The sequence below is a fragment of the Bombina bombina genome, chromosome 2 (genome assembly GCF_027579735.1).
Source record: "Bombina bombina isolate aBomBom1 chromosome 2, aBomBom1.pri, whole genome shotgun sequence".
In the NCBI taxonomy this organism is placed as follows: Eukaryota; Metazoa; Chordata; class Amphibia; order Anura; family Bombinatoridae; genus Bombina; species Bombina bombina.
Genome location: NC_069500.1, coordinates 1,423,558,447 through 1,423,584,269, shown reverse-complemented (window position 1 = coordinate 1,423,584,269; position 25,823 = coordinate 1,423,558,447). Strand labels below are relative to the sequence as shown.

The 25,823-nt window shown below is 42.2% G+C and overlaps 1 protein-coding gene across 1 annotated transcript in view; it reads left to right on the top strand.

The window, feature by feature from the left end:
• Positions 1-25,823, top strand: part of LOC128650437 (RING finger protein 145) — a 308,620-nt gene that overhangs the window by 44,734 nt on the left and 238,063 nt on the right. The gene's annotated exons all lie outside the window — the stretch shown is intronic.

Here is a 25,823-nt window from a genome sequence, read left to right as displayed (position 1 = left end):
AGTTTGTTTTTAGTTTTAGCTATTTTAGGGGGATATCTGTGTGTGCAGGTGACTATTACTGTGCATAATTATTAGGCAACTTAACAAAAAACAAATATATACCCATTTCAATTATTTATTTTTACCAGTGAAACCAATATAACATCTCAACATTCACAAATATACATTTCTGACATTCAAAAACAAAACAAAAACAAATCAGTGACCAATATAGCCACCTTTCTCCAACATAGGTGTGTCCGGTCCACGGCGTCATCCTTACTTGTGGGATATTCTCTTCCCCAACAGGAAATGGCAAAGAGCCCAGCAAAGCTGGTCACATGATCCCTCCTAGGCTCCGCCTACCCCAGTCATTCTCTTTGCCGTTGTACAGGCAACATCTCCACGGAGATGGCTTAGAGTTTTTTAGTGTTTAACTGTAGTTTTTTATTATTCAATCAAGAGTTTGTTATTTTGAAATAGTGCTGGTATGTACTATTTACTCAGAAACAGAAAAGAGATGAAGATTTCTGTTTGTATGAGGAAAATGATTTTAGCAACCGTAACTAAAATCCATGGCTGTTCCACACAGGACTGTTGAGAGCAATTAACTTCAGTTGGGGGAACAGTGTGCAGTCTCTTGCTGCTTGAGGTATGACACATTCTAACAAGACGATGTAATGCTGGAAGCTGTCATTTTCCCTATGGGATCCGGTAAGCCATGTTTATTACGATCGTAAATAAGGGCTTCACAAGGGCTTATTAAGACTGTAGACTTTTCTGGGCTAAATCGATTCATTATTAACACATATTTAGCCTTGAGGAATCATTTTATCTGGGTATTTTGATATAATAATATCGGCAGGCACTGTATTAGACACCTTATTTCTTAGGGGCTTTCCCAAAGCATAAGCAGAGCCTCATTTTCGCGCCGGTGTGGCGCACTTGTTTTTGAGAGGCATGGCATGCAGTCGCATGTGAGAGGAGCTCTGATACTTAGAAAAGACTTTCTGAAGGCGTCATTTGGTATCGTATTCCCCTTTGGGTTTGGTTGGGTCTCAGCAAAGCAGATACCAGGGACTGTAAAGGGGTTAAAGTTTTAAAACGGCTCCGGTTCCGTTATTTTAAGGGTTAAAGCTTCCAAATTTGGTGTGCAATACTTTTAAGGCTTTAAGACACTGTGGTGAAAATTTGGTGAATTTTGAACAATTCCTTCATGTTTTTTCGCAATTGCAGTAATAAAGTGTGTTCAGTTTAAAATTTAAAGTGACAGTAACGGTTTTATTTTAAAACGTTTTTTGTACTTTCTTATCAAGTTTATGCCTGTTGTTTAACATGTCTGAACTACCAGATAGACTGTGTTCTGAATGTGGGGAAGCCAGAATTCCTATTCATTTAAATAAATGTGATTTATGTGATAATGACAATGATGCCCAAGATGATTCCTCAAGTGAGGGGAGTAAGCATGGTACTGCATCATTCCCTCCTTCGTCTACACGAGTCTTGCCCACTCAGGAGGCCCCTAGTACATCTAGCGCGCCAATACTCCTTACTATGCAACAATTAACGGCTGTAATGGATAATTCTGTCAAAAACATTTTAGCCAAAATGAACCCTTGTCAGCGTAAGCGTGGCTGCTCTGTTTTAGTTACTGAAGAGCATGACGACGCTGATATTAATATCTCTGAAGGGCCCCTAACCCAATCTGAGGGGGCCAGGGAGGTTTTGTCTGAGGGAGAAATTACTGATTCAGGGAACATTTCTCTACAGGCTGAACCTGATGTGATTGCATTTAAATTTAAGTTGGAACATCTCCGCATTTTGCTTAAGGAGGTATTATCCACTCTGGATGATTGTGAAAAGTTGGTCATCCCAGAGAAACTATGTAAAATGGACAAGTTCCTAGAGGTGCCGGGGCTCCCAGAAGCTTTTCCTATACCCAAGCGGGTGGCGGACATTGTTAATAAAGAATGGGAAAGGCCCGGTATTCCTTTCGTCCCTCCCCCCATATTTAAAAAATTGTTTCCTATGGTCGACCCCAGAAAGGACTTATGGCAGACAGTCCCCAAGGTTGAGGGAGCGGTTTCTACTTTAAACAAACGCACCACTATACCCATAGAGGATAGTTGTGCTTTCAAAGATCCTATGGATAAAAAATTAGAAGGTTTGCTTAAAAAGATGTTTGTTCAGCAGGGTTACCTTCTACAACCAATTTCATGCATTGTCCCTGTCACTACAGCCGCATGTTTCTGGTTTGATGAACTGATAAAGGCGCTCGATAGTGATTCTCCTCCTTATGAGGAGATTATGGACAGAATCAATGCTCTCAAATTGGCTAATTCTTTCACCCTAGACGCCACTTTGCAATTGGCTAGGTTAGCGGCTAAGAATTCTGGGTTTGCTATTGTGGCGCGCAGAGCGCTTTGGTTGAAATCTTGGTCGGCTGATGCGTCTTCCAAGAACAAGCTACTAAACATTCCTTTCAAGGGGAAAACGCTGTTTGGCCCTGACTTGAAAGAGATTATCTCTGATATCACTGGGGGTAAGGGCCACGCCCTTCCTCAGGATCGGCCTTTCAAGGCAAAAAATAGACCTAATTTTCGTCCCTTTCGTAAAAACGGACCAGCCCAAAGTGCTACGTCCTCTAAGCAAGAGGGTAATACTTCTCAAGCCAAGCCAGCTTGGAGACCAATGCAAGGCTGGAACAAGGGAAAGCAGGCCAAGAAACCTGCCACTGCTACCAAGACAGCATGAAATATTGGCCCCCGATCCGGGACCGGATCTGGTGGGGGGCAGACTCTCTCTCTTCGCTCAGGCTTGGGCAAGAGATGTTCTGGATCCTTGGGCGCTAGAAATAGTCTCCCAGGGTTATCTTCTGGAATTCAAGGGACTTCCCCCAAGGGGGAGGTTCCACAGGTCTCAGTTGTCTTCAGACCACATAAAAAGACAGGCGTTCTTACATTGTGTAGAAGACCTGTTAAAAATGGGAGTGATTCATCCTGTTCCATTAAGAGAACAAGGGATGGGGTTCTACTCCAATCTGTTCATAGTTCCCAAAAAAGAGGGAACGTTCAGACCAATCTTAGATCTCAAGATCTTAAACAAGTTTCTCAAGGTTCCATCGTTCAAGATGGAAACCATTCGAACTATTCTTCCTTCCATCCAGGAAGGTCAATTCATGACCACGGTGAATTTAAAGGATGCGTATCTACATATTCCTATCCACAAGGAACATCATCGGTTCCTAAGGTTTGCATTCCTGGACAAACATTACCAGTTCGTGGCGCTTCCTTTCGGATTAGCCACTGCTCCAAGGATTTTCACAAAGGTACTAGGGTCCCTTCTAGCGGTGCTAAGACCAAGGGGCATTGCAGTAGTACCTTACCTGGACGACATTCTGATTCAAGCGTCGTCCCTTCCTCAAGCAAAGGCTCACACGGACATCGTCCTGGCCTTTCTCAGATCTCACGGCTGGAAAGTGAACGTGGAAAAGAGTTCTCTATCCCCGTCAACAAGGGTTCCCTTCTTGGGAACAATTATAGACTCCTTAGAAATGAGGATTTTTCTAACAGAGGCCAGAAAAACAAAACTTCTAGACTCTTGTCGGATACTTCATTCCGTTCCTCTTCCTTCCATAGCTCAGTGCATGGAAGTGATCGGGTTGATGGTAGCGGCAATGGACATAGTTCCTTTTGCGCGCATTCATCTAAGACCATTACAACTGTGCATGCTCAGTCAGTGGAATGGGGACTATACAGACTTGTCTCCAAAGATACAAGTAAATCAGAGGACCAGAGACTCACTCCGTTGGTGGCTGTCCCTGGACAACCTGTCACAAGGGATGACATTCCGCAGACCAGAGTGGGTCATTGTCACGACCGACGCCAGTCTGATGGGCTGGGGCGCGGTCTGGGGATCCCTGAAAGCTCAGGGTCTTTGGTCTCGGGAAGAATCTCTTCTACCGATAAATATTCTGGAACTGAGAGCGATATTCAATGCTCTCAAGGCTTGGCCTCAGCTAGCGAGGACCAAGTTCATACGGTTTCAATCAGACAACATGACGACTGTTGCGTACATCAACCATCAGGGGGGAACAAGGAGTTCCCTAGCGATGGAAGAAGTGACCAAAATCATTCTATGGGCGGAGTCTCACTCCTGCCACCTGTCTGCTATCCACATCCCAGGAGTGGAAAATTGGGAAGCGGATTTTCTGAGTCGTCAGACATTGCATCCGGGGGAGTGGGAACTCCATCCGGAAATCTTTGCCCAAGTCACTCAGCTGTGGGGCATTCCAGACATGGATCTAATGGCCTCTCGTCAGAACTTCAAAGTTCCCTGCTACGGGTCCAGATCCAGGGATCCCAAGGCGGCTCTAGTGGATGCACTAGTAGCACCTTGGACCTTCAAACTAGCTTATGTGTTCCCGCCGTTTCCTCTCATCCCCAGGCTGGTAGCCAGGATCAATCAGGAGAGGGCGTCGGTGATCTTGATAGCTCCTGCGTGGCCACGCAGGACTTGGTATGCAGATCTGGTGAATATGTCATCGGCTCCACCTTGGAAGCTACCTTTGAGACGAGACCTTCTTGTTCAGGGTCCGTTCGAACATCCGAATCTGGTTTCACTCCAGCTGACTGCTTGGAGATTGAACGCTTGATTTTATCGAAGCGAGGATTCTCAGATTCTGTTATCGATACTCTTGTTCAGGCCAGAAAGCCTGTAACTCGAAAGATTTACCACAAGATTTGGAAAAAATATATCTGTTGGTGTGAATCTAAAGGATTCCCTTGGGACAAGGTTAAGATTCCTAGGATTCTATCCTTCCTTCAAGAAGGATTGGAAAAAGGATTATCTGCAAGTTCCCTGAAGGGACAGATTTCCGCCTTGTCGGTGTTACTTCACAAAAAGCTGGCAGCTGTGCCAGATGTTCAAGCCTTTGTTCAGGCTCTGGTTAGAATCAAGCCTGTTTACAAACCTTTGACTCCTCCTTGGAGTCTCAATTTAGTTCTTTCAGTTCTTCAGGGGGTTCCGTTTGAACCCTTGCATTCCGTTGATATTAAATTATTATCTTGGAAAGTTTTGTTTTTGGTTGCAATTTCTTCTGCTAGAAGAGTTTCAGAATTATCTGCTCTGCAGTGTTCTCCTCCTTATCTGGTGTTCCATGCAGATAAGGTGGTTTTACGTACTAAACCTGGTTTTCTTCCAAAAGTTGTTTCTAACAAAAACATTAACCAGGAGATTATCGTACCTTCTCTGTGTCCGAAACCAGTTTCAAAGAAGGAACGTTTGTTGCACAATTTGGATGTTGTTCGCGCTCTAAAATTCTATTTAGATGCTACAAAGGATTTTAGACAAACATCTTCCTTGTTTGTTGTTTATTCCGGTAAAAGGAGAGGTCAAAAAGCAACTTCTACCTCTCTCTCTTTTTGGATTAAAAGCATCATCAGATTGGCTTACGAGACTGCCGGACGGCAGCCTCCCGAAAGAATCACAGCTCATTCCACTAGGGCTGTGGCTTCCACATGGGCCTTCAAGAACGAGGCTTCTGTTGATCAGATATGTAGGGCAGCGACTTGGTCTTCACTGCACACTTTTACCAAATTTTACAAGTTTGATACTTTTGCTTCTTCTGAGGCTATTTTTGGGAGAAAGGTTTTGCAAGCCGTGGTGCCTTCCATTTAGGTGACCTGATTTGCTCCCTCCCTTCATCCGTGTCCTAAAGCTTTGGTATTGGTTCCCACAAGTAAGGATGACGCCGTGGACCGGACACACCTATGTTGGAGAAAACAGAATTTATGTTTACCTGATAAATTACTTTCTCCAACGGTGTGTCCGGTCCACGGCCCGCCCTGGTTTTTTTTTAATCAGGTCTGATATTTTAATTTCTTTAACTACAGTCACCACGGTACCATATGGTTTCTCCTATGCAAATATTCCTCCTTAACGTCGGTCGAATGACTGGGGTAGGCGGAGCCTAGGAGGGATCATGTGACCAGCTTTGCTGGGCTCTTTGCCATTTCCTGTTGGGGAAGAGAATATCCCACAAGTAAGGATGACGCCGTGGACCGGACACACCGTTGGAGAAAGTAATTTATCAGGTAAACATAAATTCTGTTTTCTTTGCAAAGACACTCAAAAGCCTGCCATCCATGGATTCTGTCAGTGTTTTGATCTGTTCACCATCAACATTGCGTGCAGCAGCAACCACAGCCTCCCAGACACTGTTCAGAGAGGTGTACTGTTTTCCCTCCTTGTAAATCTCACATTTGATGATGGACCACAGGTTCTCAATGGGGTTCAGATCAGGTGAACAAGGAGGCCATGTCATTAGATTTTCTTCTTTTATACCCTTTCTTGCCAGCCACGCTGTGCAGTACTTGGACGCGTGTGATGGAGCATTGTCCTGCATGAAAATCATGTTTTTCTTGAAGGATGCAGACTTCTTCCTGTACCACTGCTTGAAGAAGGTGTCTTCCAGAAACTGGCAGTAGGACTGGGAGTTGAGCTTGACTCCATCCTCAACCCGAAAAGGCCCCACAAGCTCATCTTTGATGATACCAGCCCAAACCAGTACTCCACCTCCACCTTGCTGGCGTCTGAGTCGGACTGGAGCTCTCTGCCCTTTACCAATCCAGCCACGGGCCCATCCATCTGGCCCATCAAGACTCACTCTCATTTCATCAGTCCATAAAACCTTAGAAAATTCAGTCTTGAGATATTTCTTGGCCCAGTCTTGACGTTTCAGCTTGTGTGTCTTGTTCAGTGGTGGTCGTCTTTCAGCCTTTCTTACCTTGGCCATGTCTCTGAGTATTGCACACCTTGTGCTTTTGGGCACTCCAGTGATGTTGCAGCTCTGAAATATGGCCAAACTGGTGGCAAGTGGCATCTTGGCAGCTGCACGCTTGACTTTTCTCAGTTCATGGGCAGTTATTTTGCGCCTTGGTTTTTCCACACGCTTCTTGCGACCCTGTTGACTATTTTGAATGAAACGATTGATTGTTCGATGATCACGCTTCAGAAGCTTTGCAATTTTAAGAGTGCTGCATCCCTCTGCAAGATATCTCACTATTTTTGACTTTTCTGAGCCTGTCAAGTCCTTCTTTTGACCCATTTTGCCAAAGGAAAGGAAGTTGCCTAATAATTATGCACACCTGATATAGGGTGTTGATGTCATTAGACCACACCCCTTCTCATTACGAGATGCACATCACCTAATATGCTTAATTGGTAGTAGGCTTTCGAGCCTATACAGCTTGGAGTAAGACAACATGCATAAAGAGGATGATGTGGTCAAAATACTAATTTGCCTAATAATTCTGCACTCCCTGTATATACAGACATATATACATACACACACATATGTTTTACTTCTAATGTTTTGTTAATTGCCATGTGATGTTCAATCCTTATCAATACTTGCTATTATTCTAAAATGTATAGCTGTCTTATGCCATAGTTTTAACCCCCTCCAAATTTTATTGTCTGTTTACTTAACATCTCACCCTGACCAGAATCTAACTTTCCAATTGGCTTTGATTAGCAATCAACTAAATTTAGTGGACTCAGCTGACTGTCCTCCCTGCATATATTTCACACTAGTTTGGGCTGTGCATTACTACAACAACATATGTTCACATTTTCAAAGTGAACATTTTATAAGTGAGGCACTAGCAATAGAATTATACAAGAATTAAGTGAACATTTATAAGTGAGACATTAACAATAGAATTATACAATACTTAAGGGAACATTTTATAAGTGAGGCATTAGCAATAGAATTATAGAAGAATTAAGTGAACATTTTATAAGTGAGGCATTAGCAATAGAATTATACAAGAATTAAGGGAACCTTTTATAAGTGAGGCATTAACAATAGAATTATACAAGAATTAAGGGAACATTTATAAGTGAGGCATTAACAATAGAATTATACAAGAATTAAGGGAACATTTATAAGTGAGGCATTAACAATAGAATTATACAAGAATTAAGGGAACATTTTATAAGTGAGGCATTAACAATAGAATTATACAAGAATTAAGGGAACATTTATAAGTGAGGCATTAACAATAGAATTATACAAGAATTAAGGGAACATTTTATAAGTGAGGCATTAACAATAGAATTATACAAGAATTAAGGGAACATTTATAAGTGAGGCATTAACAATAGAATTATACAAGAATTAAGGGAACATTTATAAGTGAGGCATTAACAATAGAATTATACAAGAATTAAGGGAACATTTTATAAGTGAGGCATTAACAATAGAATTATACAAGAATAAAGGGAACATTTATAAGTGAGGCATTAACAATAGAATTATACAAGAATTAAGGGAACATTTATAAGTGAGGCACTAGCAATAGAATTATACAAGAATTAAGGGAACATTTATAAGTGAGGCACTAGCAATAGAATTATACAAGAATTAAGGGAACATTTATAAGTGAGGCACTAGCAATATAATTATACAAGAATTAAGGGAACATTTTATAAGTGAGGCACTAGCAATATAATTATACAAGAATTAAGGGAACATTTATAAGTGAGGCACTAGCATTGGAATTATACAAGAATTAAGGGAACATTTATAAGTGAGGCATTAGCAATAGAATTATACAAGAATTAAGGGAACATTTTATAAGTGATGCATTAACAATAGAATTAAACAAGAATTAAGGGAACATTTTATAAGTGAGGCATTAACAATATAATTATACAAGAATTAAGGGAACATTTTATAAGTGAGGCATTAGCAATATAATTATACAATAATTAAGGAAACATTTTATAAGTGAAGCATTAGCAATATAATTATACAAGAATTAAGTGAACATTTTATAAGTGAGGCACTAACAATATAATTATACAAGAATTAAGTGAACATTTTATAAGTGAGGCATTAATAATAGAATTATACAAGAATTAAGTGAACATTTTATAAGTGAGGCATTAGCAATAGAATTATACAAGAATTAAGTGAACATTTTATAAGTGAGGCATTAATAATAGAATTATACAAGAATTAAGTGAACATTTTATAAGTGAGGCATTAATAATAGAATTATACAAGAATTATGGGAACATTTTATAAGTGAGGCATTAATAATAGAATTATACAAGAATTAAGGGAACATTTTATAAGTGAGGCATTAGCAATAGAATTATACAAGAATTAAGTGAACATTTTATAAGTGAGGCATTAATAATAGAATTATATAAGAATTAAGGGAACATTTTATAAGTGAGACATTAGCAATAGAATTATACAAGAATTAAGGGAACATTTATAAGTGAGGCATTAACAAAAGAATTATACAAGAATTAAGTGAACATTTATAAGTGAGGCATTAACAATAGAATTATACAAGAATTAAGGGAACATTTTATAAGTGAGGCATTAACAATAGAATTATACAAGAATTAAGGGAACATTTATAAGTGAGGCATTAACAATAGAATTATACAAGAATTAAGGGAACATTTTATAAGTGAGGCATTAACAATAGAATTATACAAGAATTAAGGGAACATTTTATAAGTGAGGCATTAACAATAGAATTATACAAGAATAAAGGGAACATTTATAAGTGAGGCATTAACAATAGAAATATACAAGAATTAAGGGAACATTTATAAGTGAGGCACTAGCAATAGAATTATACAAGAATTAAGGGAACATTTATAAGTGAGGCACTAGCAATATAATTATACAAGAATTAAGGGAACATTTATAAGTGAGGCACTAGCAATATAATTATACAAGAATTAAGGGAACATTTTATAAGTGAGGCATTAACTATAGAATTATACAAGAATTAAGGGAACATTTATAAGTGAGGCACTAGCATTGGAATTATACAAGAATTAAGGGAACATTTATAAGTGAGGCATTAGCAATAGAATTATACAAGAATTAAGGGAACATTTTATAAGTGAGGCATTAACAATAGAATTATACACAAATTAAGGGAACATTTTATAAGTGAGGCATTAACAATATAATTATACAAGAATTAAGGGAACATTTTATAAGTGAGGCATTAGCAATATAATTATACAAGAATTAAGGGAACATTTTATAAGTGAGGCACTAACAATATAATTATTCAAGAATTAAGTGAACATTTTATAAGTGAGGCATTAGCAATATAATTATACAAGAATTGAATTGAATTGAAAAGGATTGGGCAAGGGGCAAAACACAAGGCAAGTACTTTTGTAAAATTACGTTTCATATACCTTTTTGTTTTCTTATGCAATTGTAACTGTAATTCTGTGTCTTATGTGCTTAACTGGTTCCCTCTTTTGTAAAAATGCTCAATATATTCATAATCATTTTTGCTACCTCTTGTCTCTATAACAAACATTATTACTACATTATTCAATTACTTCTTCTCCCTCTCCACCTGCACTGTTCATTAACCCATCTCTCTTAAACTCACCTTACATTTGTACTCATGAACATTACCTATTCCTAAACACTCTCTCTCTCCCCTGCAGCTCGTCTCAAAAGCAGTCTCACTACTTCAAATCTGTATCTCATCTCATGCCACTCTCCCTCTTGCGTTTACTAACTGCTGGTGACATCTCCCCTAATCCTGGTCCCCAACCACTGCCTAGCAGTGCACATCCATGTATACCGTCCCACAGACTCAAAAAACAAAACTCTGCAATCCTTACTCACATTCCTCTTGCATCAAAAGCCACTACTCCTATCACTTGTGCACTCTGGAACTCTCGCTCTGTTTGCAACAAGCTCACTTCTATACATGACCTCTTTATCTCCCGCTCCCTTAACCTTCTGGCCATAACAGAAACCTGGCTCTCTCCCCTAGACACAGCATCCACTGCTGCTCTGTCACATGGGGGTCTCCACTTCAGCCACACTCCTAGGTCTGGTAATAGACAAGGAGGTGGTGTAGGTATTTTACTTTCCTCTCGTTGCACCTTTCAACAAATACATCCCATCTCTTCCCTCACATTTCCCTCATTCAAAACCCACATGATTCGCTTATTCTCTCCTCTTTCTATATGTGTTGCAGTCATATACCGACCCCCTGGCTCCTCAACTCAATTTCTAGATCACTTGGCTGCCTGGCTACCTTATTTCCTTTCCTCAGACACCCCTTCCCTCATTCTTGGTGACTTCAACATCCCTCTTGACAATCCCACTGCCTCCTCTGCAAAACAACTTCTGCAACTCACTTCCTTTTTCGGTCTGTTACAATGGACTGATTCTCCCACTCATACAGACGGTCACTCCCTTGACCTGATCTTTAGCTATCGATGCACTCTCTCAAACTTCACAAACTCCCGCTTTCCTCTTTCTGACCACCATCTCCTTACTTGCAACATATCATCCCTCCCTACAACTCTCCCTCCTTCTACTCCTCACACCAAACGTCATAGAAGCATTATGTCATTAGATCAGCAACAGCTTGCTAATTCCCTCAAACCTCTCCTCTCATCCTTCTCCTCCTTTTCCTGCCCTGAACAATCTATCTGCCAATATAATTCCACCCTTATATCCGTCCTTGACAATCTCGCCCCTCTTACCATAGCTCGGAAATCACACACTCATCCTCAGCCCTGGCATACTCCTCTGACACGGTACCTACGCAAATGTTCCCGTACTGCTGAGCGGCACTGGAGAAAATCTCGGAGTTCAGCTGATTTTCTTTATTACAAATTAATCTTGAACTCCTACTATTCTGCCCTTAATCTCCATAAGCAATACTACTTCTCTACTCTTATCTCTAATCTTTCTTCAAACCCAAAACGTCTGTTCTCCACTTTCAATACTCTCCTCCGCCCTCCCCCACCTCCTAATACAACTTCTCTGTCAGCTCAAGACTTTGCCAGCCACTTCAATAACAAAATCGACTCCATCAGAAATGAAATCTGCTCTCAACATAATTCCATTCTCTCCCCCCCTCAAATGCTCTCACTCAACCACAACACACATAACCTTAAACTTAGCTCATTCTCCCCTGTTACTGAGGAAGAAGTTTCGGCACTTATACTGTGCTCTCACCTCACTACCTGTCCCCTTGACCCTATTCCCTCACAGCTACTCCCCTACCTCTCTGCTACCCTTGCCCCTATACTAACACACATTTTTAACCTCTCCCTCAGCACCAGTATATTTCCCTCATCGCTGAAACATGCACTGGTCACACCTATCCTCAAAAAACCTTCCCTTGATCCTACCTCCCCATCCAACTACTGCCCTATTTCCCTCCTCCCTCTTGCCTAAAAGCTTCTCGAAAAACTAGTTTATGCACGCCTATCCCATTTCCTTACAATAAACTCCCTTCTTGATCCACTGCAATCTGGATTTCGTCCCCATCACTCCACAGAGACAGCTATTGTTAAGGTTACCAACGACCTACTTACAGCAAAATCAAAATGCCACCTCTCTCTGCTTATCCTCCTTGATCTGTCCGCAGCCTTTGACACTGTTGACTACCCTCTTTTGCTCCAAACCCTCCAATCCTTCGGCATCTGTGACACAGCCCTTTCATGGCTCTCTTCCTACCTGTCAAACCATACCTTTTAGTGTATCCTTCTCTGGGGCCTCCTCTGCCCCGTCTCCACTTTCTATCGGAGTACCGCAAGGCTCTGTCCACGGTCCCCTTCTCTTCTCAATCTACACATCATCACTAGATTCCCTAATAAAGTATAATTTGTATGCCGACGACACCCAAATCTACTTCTCTGCACCAGACCTATCTCCTAACCCGTGTCACTAACTGTCTTTCTCACATCTCTTCCTGGATGTCCTCTCACTACCTCAAGCTAAATCTCTCCAAAACTGAGCTCCTCATTTTCCCCTCTTCTTCCAAAATCTCCACCCCCAATCTCTCTATAACTGTCGACAACTCCATCATTACCCCTACCCCGCATGCCCGATGTCTCTGGGTCACATTTGACTCAGATCTTTCTTTCACTCCTCACATTCAGTTCTTGGCTAAAGCCTGCTGCTTCCACCTTAAAAATATCTCTAAAATTAGACATTTCCTTACACAAGACACAACTAAGATTTTAATCCACTCTCTCATTCTTTCCTGCCTCGATTACTGCAACTCTGTCCTCTCTGGTCTCCCCACCTGCCGCCTAGCTCCTTTACAATCCATAATGAATGCCTCTGCCAGACTCATCTTCCTTACACGTCGCTCTTCATCTGCTGCACCTTTCTGCCAATCCCTTCACTGGCTTCCTCTTGCCTCTAGAATTAAACACAAAATTCTCACTCTGACATACAAAGCCCTCAACTGCACTGCTCCCCCCTATATCTCAGACCTTGTCTCCAGATACTCTCCCTCCCGTCCCCATCGCTCTGCTCATGACCTCCTACTCTCCTCCTCTCTTGTTACCTCATCACACTCCCATTTACAGGACTTCTCCAGACTGGCTCCCAATTTGTGGAACTCTCTGCCTCGCTCCACAAGACTATCCCCTAGTTGTATCAGCTTCAAGCACTCCCTAAAGACTCTACTGTTCAGGGATGCATACAACCTACACTAACCTTTCTTTATACCAGTTCCTCTCCTCCACTGCTATCCTCTGAACCCTCTTAGCATGTAAGCCTAAGAGTCCAGCTGTTTATAGATCACCTTCAGAAGAGCTGACTACAACACTGCGACTCTTGGCAGAGCCCTCTACCCATTTGATCCCTATAATTGTTTTTGTTGTGCTCCCCCTTTGTTTATAGTGCTGCGGAATCTGTTGGCGCTCTACAAATAACCACTAATAATAATAATAACACGTATATATATATATATTTCTCTTGTTAAGTGTATCCAGTCCACGGATCATCCATTACTTGTGGGATATTCTCCTTCCCAACAGGAAGTTGCAAGAGGATCACCCACAGCAGAGCTGCTGCATAGCTCCTCCCCTAACTGCCATACCCAGTCATTCTCTTGCAACCCTCAACATAGATGGAGGTCGTGAGAGGACTGTGGTGTTTTATACTTAGTTTATTTCTTCAATCAAAAGTTTGTTATTTTTAAATGGTACCGGAGTGTACTGTTTATCTCAGGCAGTATTTAGAAGAAGAATCTGCCTGCGTTTTCTATGATCTTAGCAGAAGTAACTAAGATCCTTTGCTGTTCTCACACATTCTGAGGAGTGAGGTACTTCAGAGGGGGAATGGCGTGCAGGTTTTCCTGCAATAAGGTATGTGCAGTTAATATTTTTCTAGGGATGGAATTTGCTAGAAAATGCTGCTGATACCAAAGTAATTTAAGTAAAGCCTTAAATGCAGTGATAGCGACTAGTATCAGGCTTATTAATAGAGATACATACTCTTATAAAAATGTATTTTAAAACGTTTGCTGGCATGTTTAATCGTTTTTTTATATATGTTTGGTGATAAAACTTATTGGGGCCTAGTTTTTTCCACATGGCTGGCTTGAATTTTGCCTAGAAACAGTTCCCTGAGGCTTCCCACTGTTGTAATATGAGTGGGAGGGGCCTATTTTAGCGCTTTTTTGTGCAGAAAATTACAGACACAGACATCCTGCTTCTTCCTGCATGATCCAGGACTTCTCTGGAGGGCTCAAAAGGCTTCAAAAGTCGTATTGAGGGAGGTAAAAAGCCACAGTAGAGCTGTGGCAGTTGTTGTGACTGTTTAAAAACGTTTTTTGTCAATTGTTATTCCGTTTTTGGTATTAAGGGGTTAATCATCCATTTGCAAGTGTGTGCAATGCTCTGCTAACTTATTACATACACTGTGAAAATTTCGTTAGTGTAACTGCATTTTTTCACTGTTATTTCAAATTTGAACAAAATTTGTGTTTCTTAAAGGCGCAGTAGCGTTTTTTATATTGCTTGTAAACTTGTTTTAAAGTGTTTTCCAAGCTTGCTAGTTTCATTGCTAGTCTGTTTAAACATGTCTGACACAGATGAATCTACTTGTTCATTATGTTTGAAAGCCATGGTGGAGCCCCATAGGAGAATGTGTACTAAATGTATTGATTTCACTTTAAATAATAAAGATCAGTCTTTATCTATAAAAGAATTATCACCAGAGGATTCTGTTGAGGGGGAAGTTATGCCGACTAACTCTCCCCACGTGTCAGAACCTTCGCCTCCCGCTCAGGGGACGCACGCTAGTATGGCGCCAAGTACATCAGGGACGCCCATAGCGATTACCTTGCAGGACATGGCTGCAATCTTGAATAATACCCTGTCAGAGGTATTATCTAGATTGCCTGAATTCAGAGGCAAGCGCGATAGCTCTGGGATTAGGAAAGATACAGAGCGCGCAGGTGCTGTAAGAGCCATGTCTGATACTGCGTCACAGTATGCAGAACATGAGGACGGAGAGCTTCATTCTGTGGGTGACATCTCTGACTCGGGGAAACCTGATTCAGAGATTTCTAATTTTAAATTTAAGCTTGAGAACCTCCGTGTATTGCTTGGGGAGGTATTAGCTGCTCTGAATGACTGTAACACAGTTGCAATTCCAGAGAAATTGTGTAGGCTGGATAGATACTATGCGGTGCCGGTGTGTACTGATGTTTTTCCTATACCTAAAAGGCTTACAGAAATTATTAGCAAGGAGTGGGATAGACCCGGTGTGCCCTTTTCCCCACCTCCTATATTTAGAAAAATGTTTCCAATAGACGCCACTACACGGGACTTATGGCAGACGGTCCCTAAGGTGGAGGGAGCAGTTTCTACTTTAGCAAAGCGTACCACTATCCCGGTTGAGGACAGTTGTGCTTTTTCAGATCCAATGGATAAAAAAATTGGAGGGTTACCTTAAGAAAATGTTTATTCAACAAGGTTTTATTTTACAGCCCCTTGCATGCATTGCGCCTGTCACTGCTGCGGCGGCATTCTGGTTTGAGGCCCTGGAAGAGGCCATTCATACAGCTCCATTGGATGAAATTATTGACAAGCTTAGAACGCTTAAGCTAGCTAACTCATTTGTTTCTGATGCCATTGTTCATTTGACTAAACTAACGGCTAAGAATTCCGGATTCGCCATCCAGGCGCGTAGGGCGTTATGGCTTAAATCCTGGTCAGCTGACGTGACTTCTAAGTCTAAATTACTCAACATTCCTTTCAAGGGGCAGACCTTATTCGGGCCTGGCTTGAAAGAAATTATTGCTGACATTACTGGAGGCAAGGGTCATACCCTTCCTCAGGACAGGGCCAAATCAAAGGCCAAACAGTCTAATTTTCGTGCCTTTCGAAATTTCAAGGCAGGAGCAGCATCAACTTCCTCCGCTTCAAAACAAGAGGAAACTGTTGCTCATTCCAGACAAGCCTGGAAACCTAACCAGTCCTGGAACAAGGGCAAGCAGACCAGAAAGCCTGCTGCTTCCCCCAAGACAGCATGAAGGAACGGCCCCCTATCCGGAAACAGATCTAGTGGGGGGCAGACTTTCTCTCTTCGCCCAGGCATGGGCAAGAGATGTTCAGGATCCCTGGGTGTTGGAGATCATATCTCAGGGATATCTTCTGGATTTCAAAGCTTCTCCTCCACAAGGGAGATTTCATCTTTCAAGGTTATCAGCAAACCAAATAAAGAAAGAGGCATTCCTAAGCTGTGTGCAAAACCTCCTAGTAATGGGAGTGATCCATCCAGTTCCGCGGACGGAACAAGGACAGGGGTTTTATTCAAATCTGTTTGTGGTTCCCAAGAAAGAGGGAACCTTCAGACCAATCTTGGATCTAAAGATCTTAAACAAATTCCTCAGAGTTCCATCATTCAAAATGGAAACTATTTGGACCATCCTACCCATGATCCAAGAGGGTCAGTACATGACCACAGTGGACTTAAAGGATGCCTACCTTCACATACCGATTCACAAAGATCATCATCGGTTCCTAAGGTTTGCCTTTCTAGACAGGCATTACCAATTTGTAGCTCTTCCCTTCGGGTTGGCCACAGCCCCGAGAATTTTTACAAAGGTTCTGGGCTCACTTCTGGCGGTTCTAAGACCTTATCTAGACGACATCCTGATACAGGCGTCAAACTTTCAAATTGCCAAGTCTCATACAGAGATAGTTCTGGCATTTCTGAGGTCGCATGGGTGGAAAGTGAACGTGGAAAAGAGTTCTCTATCCCCACTCACAAGAGTCCCCTTCCTAGGGACTCTTATAGATTCTGTAGAGATGAAAATTTACCTGACGGAGTCCAGGTTATCAAAACTTCTAAATGCTTGCCGTGTCCTTCATTCCATTCCACGCCCGTCAGTGGCTCAGTGTATGGAAGTAATCGGCTTAATGGTAGCGGCAATGGACATAGTGCCATTTGCGCGCCTGCATCTCAGACCGCTGCAATTATGCATGCTAAGTCAGTGGAACGGGGATTACTCAGATTTGTCCCCTCTACTAAATCTTGATCAAGACACCAGAGATTCTCTTCTCTGGTGGCTATCTCGGGTCCATCTGTCCAAGGGTATGTCCTTTCGCAGGCCAGATTGGACGATTGTAACAACAGATGCCAGCCTTCTAGGTTGGGGTGCAGTCTGGAACTCCCTAAAGGCTCAGGGATCGTGGACTCAGGAGGAGAAACTCCTCCCAATAAATATTCTGGAGTTAAGAGCAATATACAAGGCTCTTCTGGCTTGGCCTCAGTTAGCAACACAGTTAGCAACAAATCAGATTTCAGTCGGACAACATCACGACTGTGGCTTACATCAACCATCAAGGGGGAACCAGGAGTTCCCTAGCGATGTTAGAAGTCTCAAAGATAATTCGCTGGGCAGAGTCTCACTCTTGCCACCTGTCAGCGATCCATATCCCAGGCGCCAGGCGTAGAGAACTGGGAGGCGGATTTTCTAAGTCGTCAGACTTTTCATCCGGGGGAGTGGGAACTCCATCCGGAGGTGTTTGTTCAATTGATTCATCGTTGGGGCAAACCAGAGTTGGATCTCATGGCGTCTCGCCAGAACGCCAAGCTTCCTTGTTACGGATCCAGGTCCAGGGACCCAGAAGCGACGCTGATAGATGCTCTAGCAGCGCCTTGGTTCTTCAACCTGGCTTATGTGTTTCCACCGTTTCCTCTGCTCCCTCGACTGATTGCCAAGATCAAACAGGAGAGAGCATCAGTGATTCTGATCACGCAGGACCTGGTATGCAGACCTAGTGGACATGTCATCCTTTCCACCATGGACTCTACCTCTGAGACAGGACCTTCTAATACAAGGTCCTTTCAATCATCCAAATCTAATTTCTCTGAGACTGACTGCGTGGAGATTGAACGCTTGATTCTATCAAAGCGTGGCTTCTCCGAGTCAGTCATTGATCCCTTAATACAGGCACGAAAGCCTGTCACCAGGAAAATCTACCACAAGATATGGCGTAAATATCTTTATTGGTGTGAATCCAAGAATTACTCATGGAGTAAGGTTAGGATTCCTAGGATATTGTCCTTTCCCCAAGAGGGTTTGGACAAAGGATTATCAGCTAGTTCCTTAAAGGGACAGATTTCTGCTCTGTCTATTCTTTTGCACAAGCGTCTGGCAGAGGTTCGAGACGTTCAGGCATTTTGTCAGGCTTTGTTTAGAATTAAGCCTGTGTTTAAACCTGTTGCTCCCCCGTGGAGCTTAAACTTGGTTCTTAAAGTTCTTCAAGGAGTTCCGTTTGAACCCCTTCATTCCATTGATATTAAGCTTTTATCCTGGAAAGTTCTTTTTTTGATGGCTATTTCCTCGGCTCGGAGAGTCTCTGAGTTATCTGCCTTACAATGTGATTCTCCTTATCTGATTTTTCATGCGGATAAGGTAGTTCTGCGGACCAAACCTGGGTTTTTACCTAAGGTGGTTTCTAACAAGAATATCAATCAAGAGATTGTTGTTCCATCATTGTGTCCTAATCCTTCTTCAAAGAAGGAACGTCTTTTACATAATCTGGACGTAGTCCGTGCCTTGAAGTTTTACTTACAAGCTACTAAAGATTTTTGTCAAACATCTACTCTGTCGTTTACTCTGGACAGAGGAGAGGTCAAAAAGCTTCAGCAACCTCTCTTTCCTTTTGGCTTCGGAGCATAATACGCCTAGCCTATGAGACTGCTGGACAGCAGCCCCCTGAAAGGATTACAGCTCATTCTACTAGAGCTGTGGCTTCCACCTGGGCCTTTAAAAATGAGGCCTCTGTTGAACAGATTTGCAAGGCCGCGACTTGGTCTTCGCTTCACACTTTTTCCAAATTTTACAAATTTGATACTTTTGCTTCTTCGGAGGCTGTTTTTGGGAGTAAGGTTCTTCAGGCAGTGGTTCCTTCCGCTTAATCCCTGCCTTGTCCCTCCCATCATCCGTGTACTTTAGCTTTGGTATTGGTATCCCACAAGTAATGGATGATCTGTGGACTGGATACACTTAACAAGAGAAAACATAATTTATGCTTACCTGATAAATTTATTTCTCTTGTAGTGTATCCAGTCCACGGCCCGCCCTGTCATTTTAAGGCAGGTCTAAATTTTAATTAAACTACAGTCACCACTGCACCCTATGGTTTCTCCTTTCTCTGTTTGTTTCGGTCGAATGACTGGATATGGCAGTTAGGGGAGGAGCTATGTAGCAGCTCTGCTGTGGGTGATCCTCTTGCAACTTCCTGTTGGGAAGGAGAATATCCCACAAGTAATGGATGATCCGTGGACTGGATACACTACAAGAGAAATACATTTATCAGGTAAGCATAAATTATGTTATATATATACATGCAAACACACACACACACACACACACACACACATACATGTAGATATGTATATGCACACATGCAAATATACACACACATATATCCTTTTGAGATATATATATATATATATATATATATATATATATATATATATATATATATATTTCTTCTACAAAATACGACGAGTCCACGAATTTCATCCTTACTTGTGGGATATTAACCTCCTGCTAACAGGAAGTGGCAAAGAGCACCACAGCAGAGCTGTATATATAGCTCCTCCCTTCCCTCCACCCCCAGTCATTCTCTTTGCCTGTGTTAGCAATAGGAAGAGGTAAAGTGAGGTGTTAGTTTTAGATTCTTCAATCAAGAAGTTTTTTATTTTAAATGGTACCGGTGAGTACTATTTTCCTCAGGGAGATATGGAATGAAGAAGATTTCTGCCCTGAGGTTGATGATCTTAGCAGATGTAACTAAGATCCATGTTGGTTCCCACAGAGCTTCTGAAGGTAGTGCAAGAGAAATCTTCAGTGTGGAGAACGGTGTCATGCTACAAGCAGCATTGAGGTATGTTCAGTCTTTTATTTCTGAAGAGACTTGTTATATCAGTACTGGCTGACATTTTTTCCCTGTAAGGGAAGGGGTAAGCAGTAGACCTGTACACTGAGGGTGTTACTGAAAATCCGGTGTTTATAAATATTACTTTGACACGGTTGTGGGCTGGACACTGGGAGAGGCAGCTTGACATTTTATATTTTATTCAAGAGTCAGTAGGGCTGCAATTTTATTATAAGATTTTAAGGGGACCACATGGCTTATTTTTCAAACCGCTTCCCATGCGGTTAATCAGACTGTTAGGACGACGTCCATGATGGGCGGGGCCTATTTCACGCGCTCAGACGCGCAGTTTACTCTGACTGAGAAGGCAGCAGGCATTAGCTCCGGTGGGGCCTAAACTTGTGTTCTGTTCACCGGATCGTTGTCGAGTCATTTTGCAGTACCCTGGGGGCAGGTAGGTGCAGGGGTCATTTTTTCTGTTAAAATATATTTTTATTTTGGTTAAAATGTCTCTTAGAGGGTAAATTCACCTTTTACTTATAGGGTGCAATAATTTTTGGGCCAATTGAATCTTTATATTTAATTGTGTAGCATTTTTTATGAAAAATGGTGAAAGACAGCACCTCTCTTTTCCTTTCTGGGGCACAGGAAAGGGTTAGCCAAACCCCAAAATGTATTCAAAATAAAGTAGTTTTCCAGCCTCCAGTCAAGTTAAAAAGACCTTTATTAGTTTCTTACAGGGTCCATCACATCAACCAACAACATTTCAAACCTATTCCAGGTTCTTCCAGGTAGCATTTTTTAACCTTTTGGGCAGTTTTGGAAAAAATTGTGCGCTTTTTATTTCTTAAAGGTGCAGTACATTTTTTTTCTAAAAGTTGGTTTGAATCAATAAAGGAGGTGATCTACGACTATTGTGGTTATTACTAGTCTGTTCAACATGTCTGACATTGAGGAAACTAATTGTTCTATGTGTTTAGAAGCCATTGTGGAACCCCCTCTTACTTTGTGTACCTCTTGTACTGAAAGGGCCTTACAATGTAAAAAGCATATTTTAGGTAAAGAAAGTGTGCCTAAGGATGATTCTCAGTCTGAAGAGAATCAGGATATGCCATCTTATTCTCCCCAAGTGTCACAACCTTTAACGCCCACACAAGCGACGCCAAGTACCTCAAGTGCGTCTTTTACTCTGCAGGATATGGCTGCAGTTATGTCAACTACCCTGACAGATGTATTATCTAAGTTACCAGTGTTACAGGGTAAACGCAGTAGGTCAGGTATTAATGTGAAAACTGAATCCTCTGATGCTTTGTTGGCTATTTCCGATGTACCCTCACAGGGCTCTGAGTTGGGGGTCAGGGAATTATTGTCTGAGGGTGAACTTTCAGACCCAGGAAATATGTTACCTCAGACAGATTTGGACGTCATCTCCTTTAAATTTAAGCTTGAACACCTCCGCCTGTTACTTCGGGAGGTTTTAGCGACTCTGGATGATTGTGACCCTATTATGGTGCCACCAGAAAAATTGTGTAAAATGGACAAATATCTAGAAGTACCCACTTACACTGATGTTTTTCCGGTTCCTAAGAGAATTTCGGAAATTATTAAGAAGGAGTGGGACAGACCGGGTATACCGTTCTCTCCCCCTCATAACTTTAAGAAAATGTATCCCATATCAGACACCATTCGGGACTCTTGGCAGTCGGTCCCTAAGGTGAAGGGAGCTATTTCTACCCTGTCTAAGCGTACAACTATACCTATTAAAGACAGTTGTGCTTTTAAAGACCCTATGGATAAGAAGTTAGAGGGTCTTCTAAAGAAATTATTTATTCATCAGGGTTTCCTTTTACAACCAACAGCTTGCATTGTTCCAGGTACTACTGCAGCAGCTTTTTGGTTTGTTGCTCTAGAAGAGTCTCTGAAGGTTGAGACCCCTTTAGAGGACATTTTGGATAGAATTAAGGCTCTCAAGCTAGCTAATTCTTTTATTACAGATGCCGCCTTTGAAATCGCTAAATTGGCGGCAAAAAATGCAGGATTTGCCATTTTAGCGTGTAGAGCGTTATGGTTAAAATCATGGTCTGCTGATGTATCATTCAAATCTAAGCTATTAGCTATTCCCTTCAAGGGTAAGACCCTATTCGGGCCTGAGTTGAAGGAAATCATTTCTGACATTACTGGAGGTAAAGGTCACGCCTTACCTCAGGATAAGTCTGTTAAGATGAGGGGTAAACAAAATAATTTTCGTTCCTTTCGAGATTTTAAAGGAGTACCCTCTGCTTCCTCTTCCTCCACAAAGCAGGAAGGGGATTTTGCTCAGTCCAAGTCCGTCTGGAGACCCAACCAGGCTTGGAACAAAGGTAAACAACCCAAGAAGCCTGCTGCTGCTACAAAGACAGCATGAAGGGGCAGCCCCCGATCCGGGACCGGATCTAGTAGGGGGCAGACTTTCTTTCTTTGCCCAGGCTTGGGCAAGAGATGTTCAGGACCCCTGGGCACTGGAAATCGTGACCCACAGATATCAACTGGAATTCAAGGATTTTCTACCAAGAGGGAGACTTCTTCTTTCACGATTGTCTGTAGACCAGATAAAAAGAGAGGCGTTCTTACGTTGTGTAAAAGACCTCTTTACTATGGGAGTAATTCGTCCTGTTCCAAGACTAGAACAGGGACAGGGATTTTACTCAAATCTTTTCGTGGTTCCCAAAAAAGAGGGAGCGTTCAGACCTATTTTAGATCTCAAAAGTCTAAACAAGTTTCTCAGAGTTCCATCCTTCAAGATGGAGACCATACGAACGATTTTGCCAATGATCCAGGAGGGTCAATATATGACTACCGTGGACTTGAAGGACGCATACCTTCATATTTCTATTCACAAGGATCATCATCAGTTCCTAAGGTTTGCCTTTCTGGACAAACATTTTCAGTTTGTGGCTCTTCCCTTCGGGTTGGCCACAGAACCCAGGATCTTCACAAAGGTTCTAGGGTCCCTTCTGGCGGTTCTCAGACCGCGGGGCATCGCAGTGGCGGGCGCCTAATCTGGGCGATATTCTGATTCAGGCGTCAACTTATCATCTGACGAAATCTCATACAGACACAGTGTTGTCCTTCTGAGAACTCACGGTTGGAAGGTGAACCTAGAAAAGAGTTCACTAGTTCCACTGACAAGGGTTCCCTTCTTGGGAACTCTGATAGACTCTGTAGACATGAAAATATTTCTGACGGAGATCAGAAAATCAAAAATTCTAAATACTTACCAAGCCCTTCAGTCCAATCCTCTGCCATCAGTGGCTCAGTGTATGGAGGTAATTGGATTAATGGTAGCAGCAATGGACCCGCAGTGGGTGATGGTGACAACGGACGCCAGCCTACTGGGCTGGGGTGCAGTCTGGAATTCCCTGAAGGCTCAGGGTGTATGGACTCAAGTGGAGTCTCTACTTCCAATCAATATTCTGGAATTGAGAGCAATATTCAATGCGCTTCAGGCATGGCCTCAGTTGGCTTTGGCCAAATTCATCAGATTCCAGTCGGACAATATCACAACTGTGGCTTATATCAATCATTGGGGGGGAACGAGGAGTTCCTTGGCGATGACAGAAGTATCCAAGATAATTCGATGGGCGGAGGCCCACTCTATCTGTCGGCAATCTACATTCCAGGAGTAGAGAACTGGGAAGCGGATTTTCTAAGTCGGCAGACTTTTCATCCGGGGGAGTGGGGACTCCACCCGGAGGTGTTTGCCTCACTGATTATTCGATGGGGCAGACCGGAGTTGGATCTGATGGCATCTCGACAGAATGCCAAACTTCCAAGATACGGATCCAGGTCGAGGGATCCTCAGGCCGAACTGATAGAGGCCTTGGCAGTGCCTTGGTCGTTCAGCCTAGCTTATGTGTTTCCACCGTTTCCTCTCCTTCTACGCGTGATTGCTCGGATCAAACAGGAGAGAGCTTCGATAACTCTGATCGCGCCTGCGTGGCCACGCAGGACTTGGTATGCGGATCTAGTGGACATGTCCTCTCTGTCACCGTGGAAACTTCCATTGAGACAGGACCTTCTAATTCAAGGACCTTTCCAACATCCAAATCTAATTTCTCTGCAGCTGACTGCTTGGAGATTGAACGCTTGATTTTATTTAAGCGTGGTTTCTCAGATTCGGTCAGTGATACTTTGATACAGGCACGTAAGCCTGTCACTAGAAAGATCTATCATAAGATATGGTGTAAATATCTTTTTTGGTGTGAATCCAAGGGCTACTCATGGAGTAAGGTTAGGATTCCCAGGATTCTGTCTTTTCTCCAAGAAGGATTGGAGAAAGGGTTATCAGCGAGTTCCTTAAAGGGACAGATTTCTGCTTTGTCAATTTTACTACACAAACGTTTGGCAGATGTTCCAGATGTTCAGTCTTTTTGTCAGGCTCTAACCCGAATTAAGCCTGTCTTTAGACCAATTGCTCCGCCTTGGAGTTTGAATTTAGTTCTTAGTGTTCTTCAAGGGGTTCCGTTTGAACCTATGCATTCCATAGATATTAAGTTATTATCTTGGAAGGTTTTGTTTTTAATTGGTATTTCTTCTGCTCGTAGAGTTTCTGAGCTTTCAGCGTTACAATGTGATTCACCTTATCTTATCTTTCATTCTGATAAGGTGGTTTTGCGTACCAAACCTGGATTCCTTCCTAAGTTTGTTTCAAATAAGAACATTAATCAGGAAATTGTTGTTCCTTCCTTGTGTCCTAATCCTTCTTCTAAGAAGGAGCGTCTGTTGCATAACTTGGACGTGGTCCGTGCCTTTAAGTTTTACTTGCAGGCGACTAAGGATTTCCGTCAATCATCTTCATTATTCATTGTTTATTCTGGAAAGCGTAGGGGTCAGAAAGCTACGGCTACCTCTCTTTATTTTTGGCTGAAGAGTATCATCCGCCTGGCATACGAGACTGCTGGACATCGGCCTCCTGAAAGAATTACGGCTCATTTTACTAGGGCTGTGGCATCCACATGGGCTTTTAAAAATGATGCTTCTGTTGAACAGATTTGCAAGGCTGCAACTTGATCGTCTCTTCATTCTTTTTACAAATTTTACAAATTTGATACTTTTGCTTCCTTTGAGGCTGTTTTTGGGAGAAAGGTTCTTCAAGCAGTGGTGCCTTCCGTTTAGGTCTCTGTCTTGTCCCTCCCGTTTCATCCGTGTCCTGTAGCTTTGGTATTGTATCCCACAAGTAAGGATGAAATCCGTGGACTCGTCGTATCTTGTAGAAGAAAAGTAAATTTATGCTTACCTGATAAATTCATTTCTTCTACGATACGACGAGTCCACGGCCCTCCCTGTCATTTTTTAGACAGATTTAGATTATATTTTATTTTTCATAACTTCAGTCACTTCTGCACCTTTAGCTTTTCCTTTCTCTTCCTAACCTTCGGTCGAATGACTGGGGGTGGAGGAAAGGGAGAAGCTATATATACAGCTCTGCTGTGGTGCTCTTTGCCACTTCCTGTTAGCAGGAGGTCAATATCCCACAAGTAAGGATGAAATCCGTGGACTCGTCGTATCGTAGAAGAAATTAATTTATCAGGTAAGCATAAATTTACTTATACAAACACACATATAAATGCACACTCATATACACA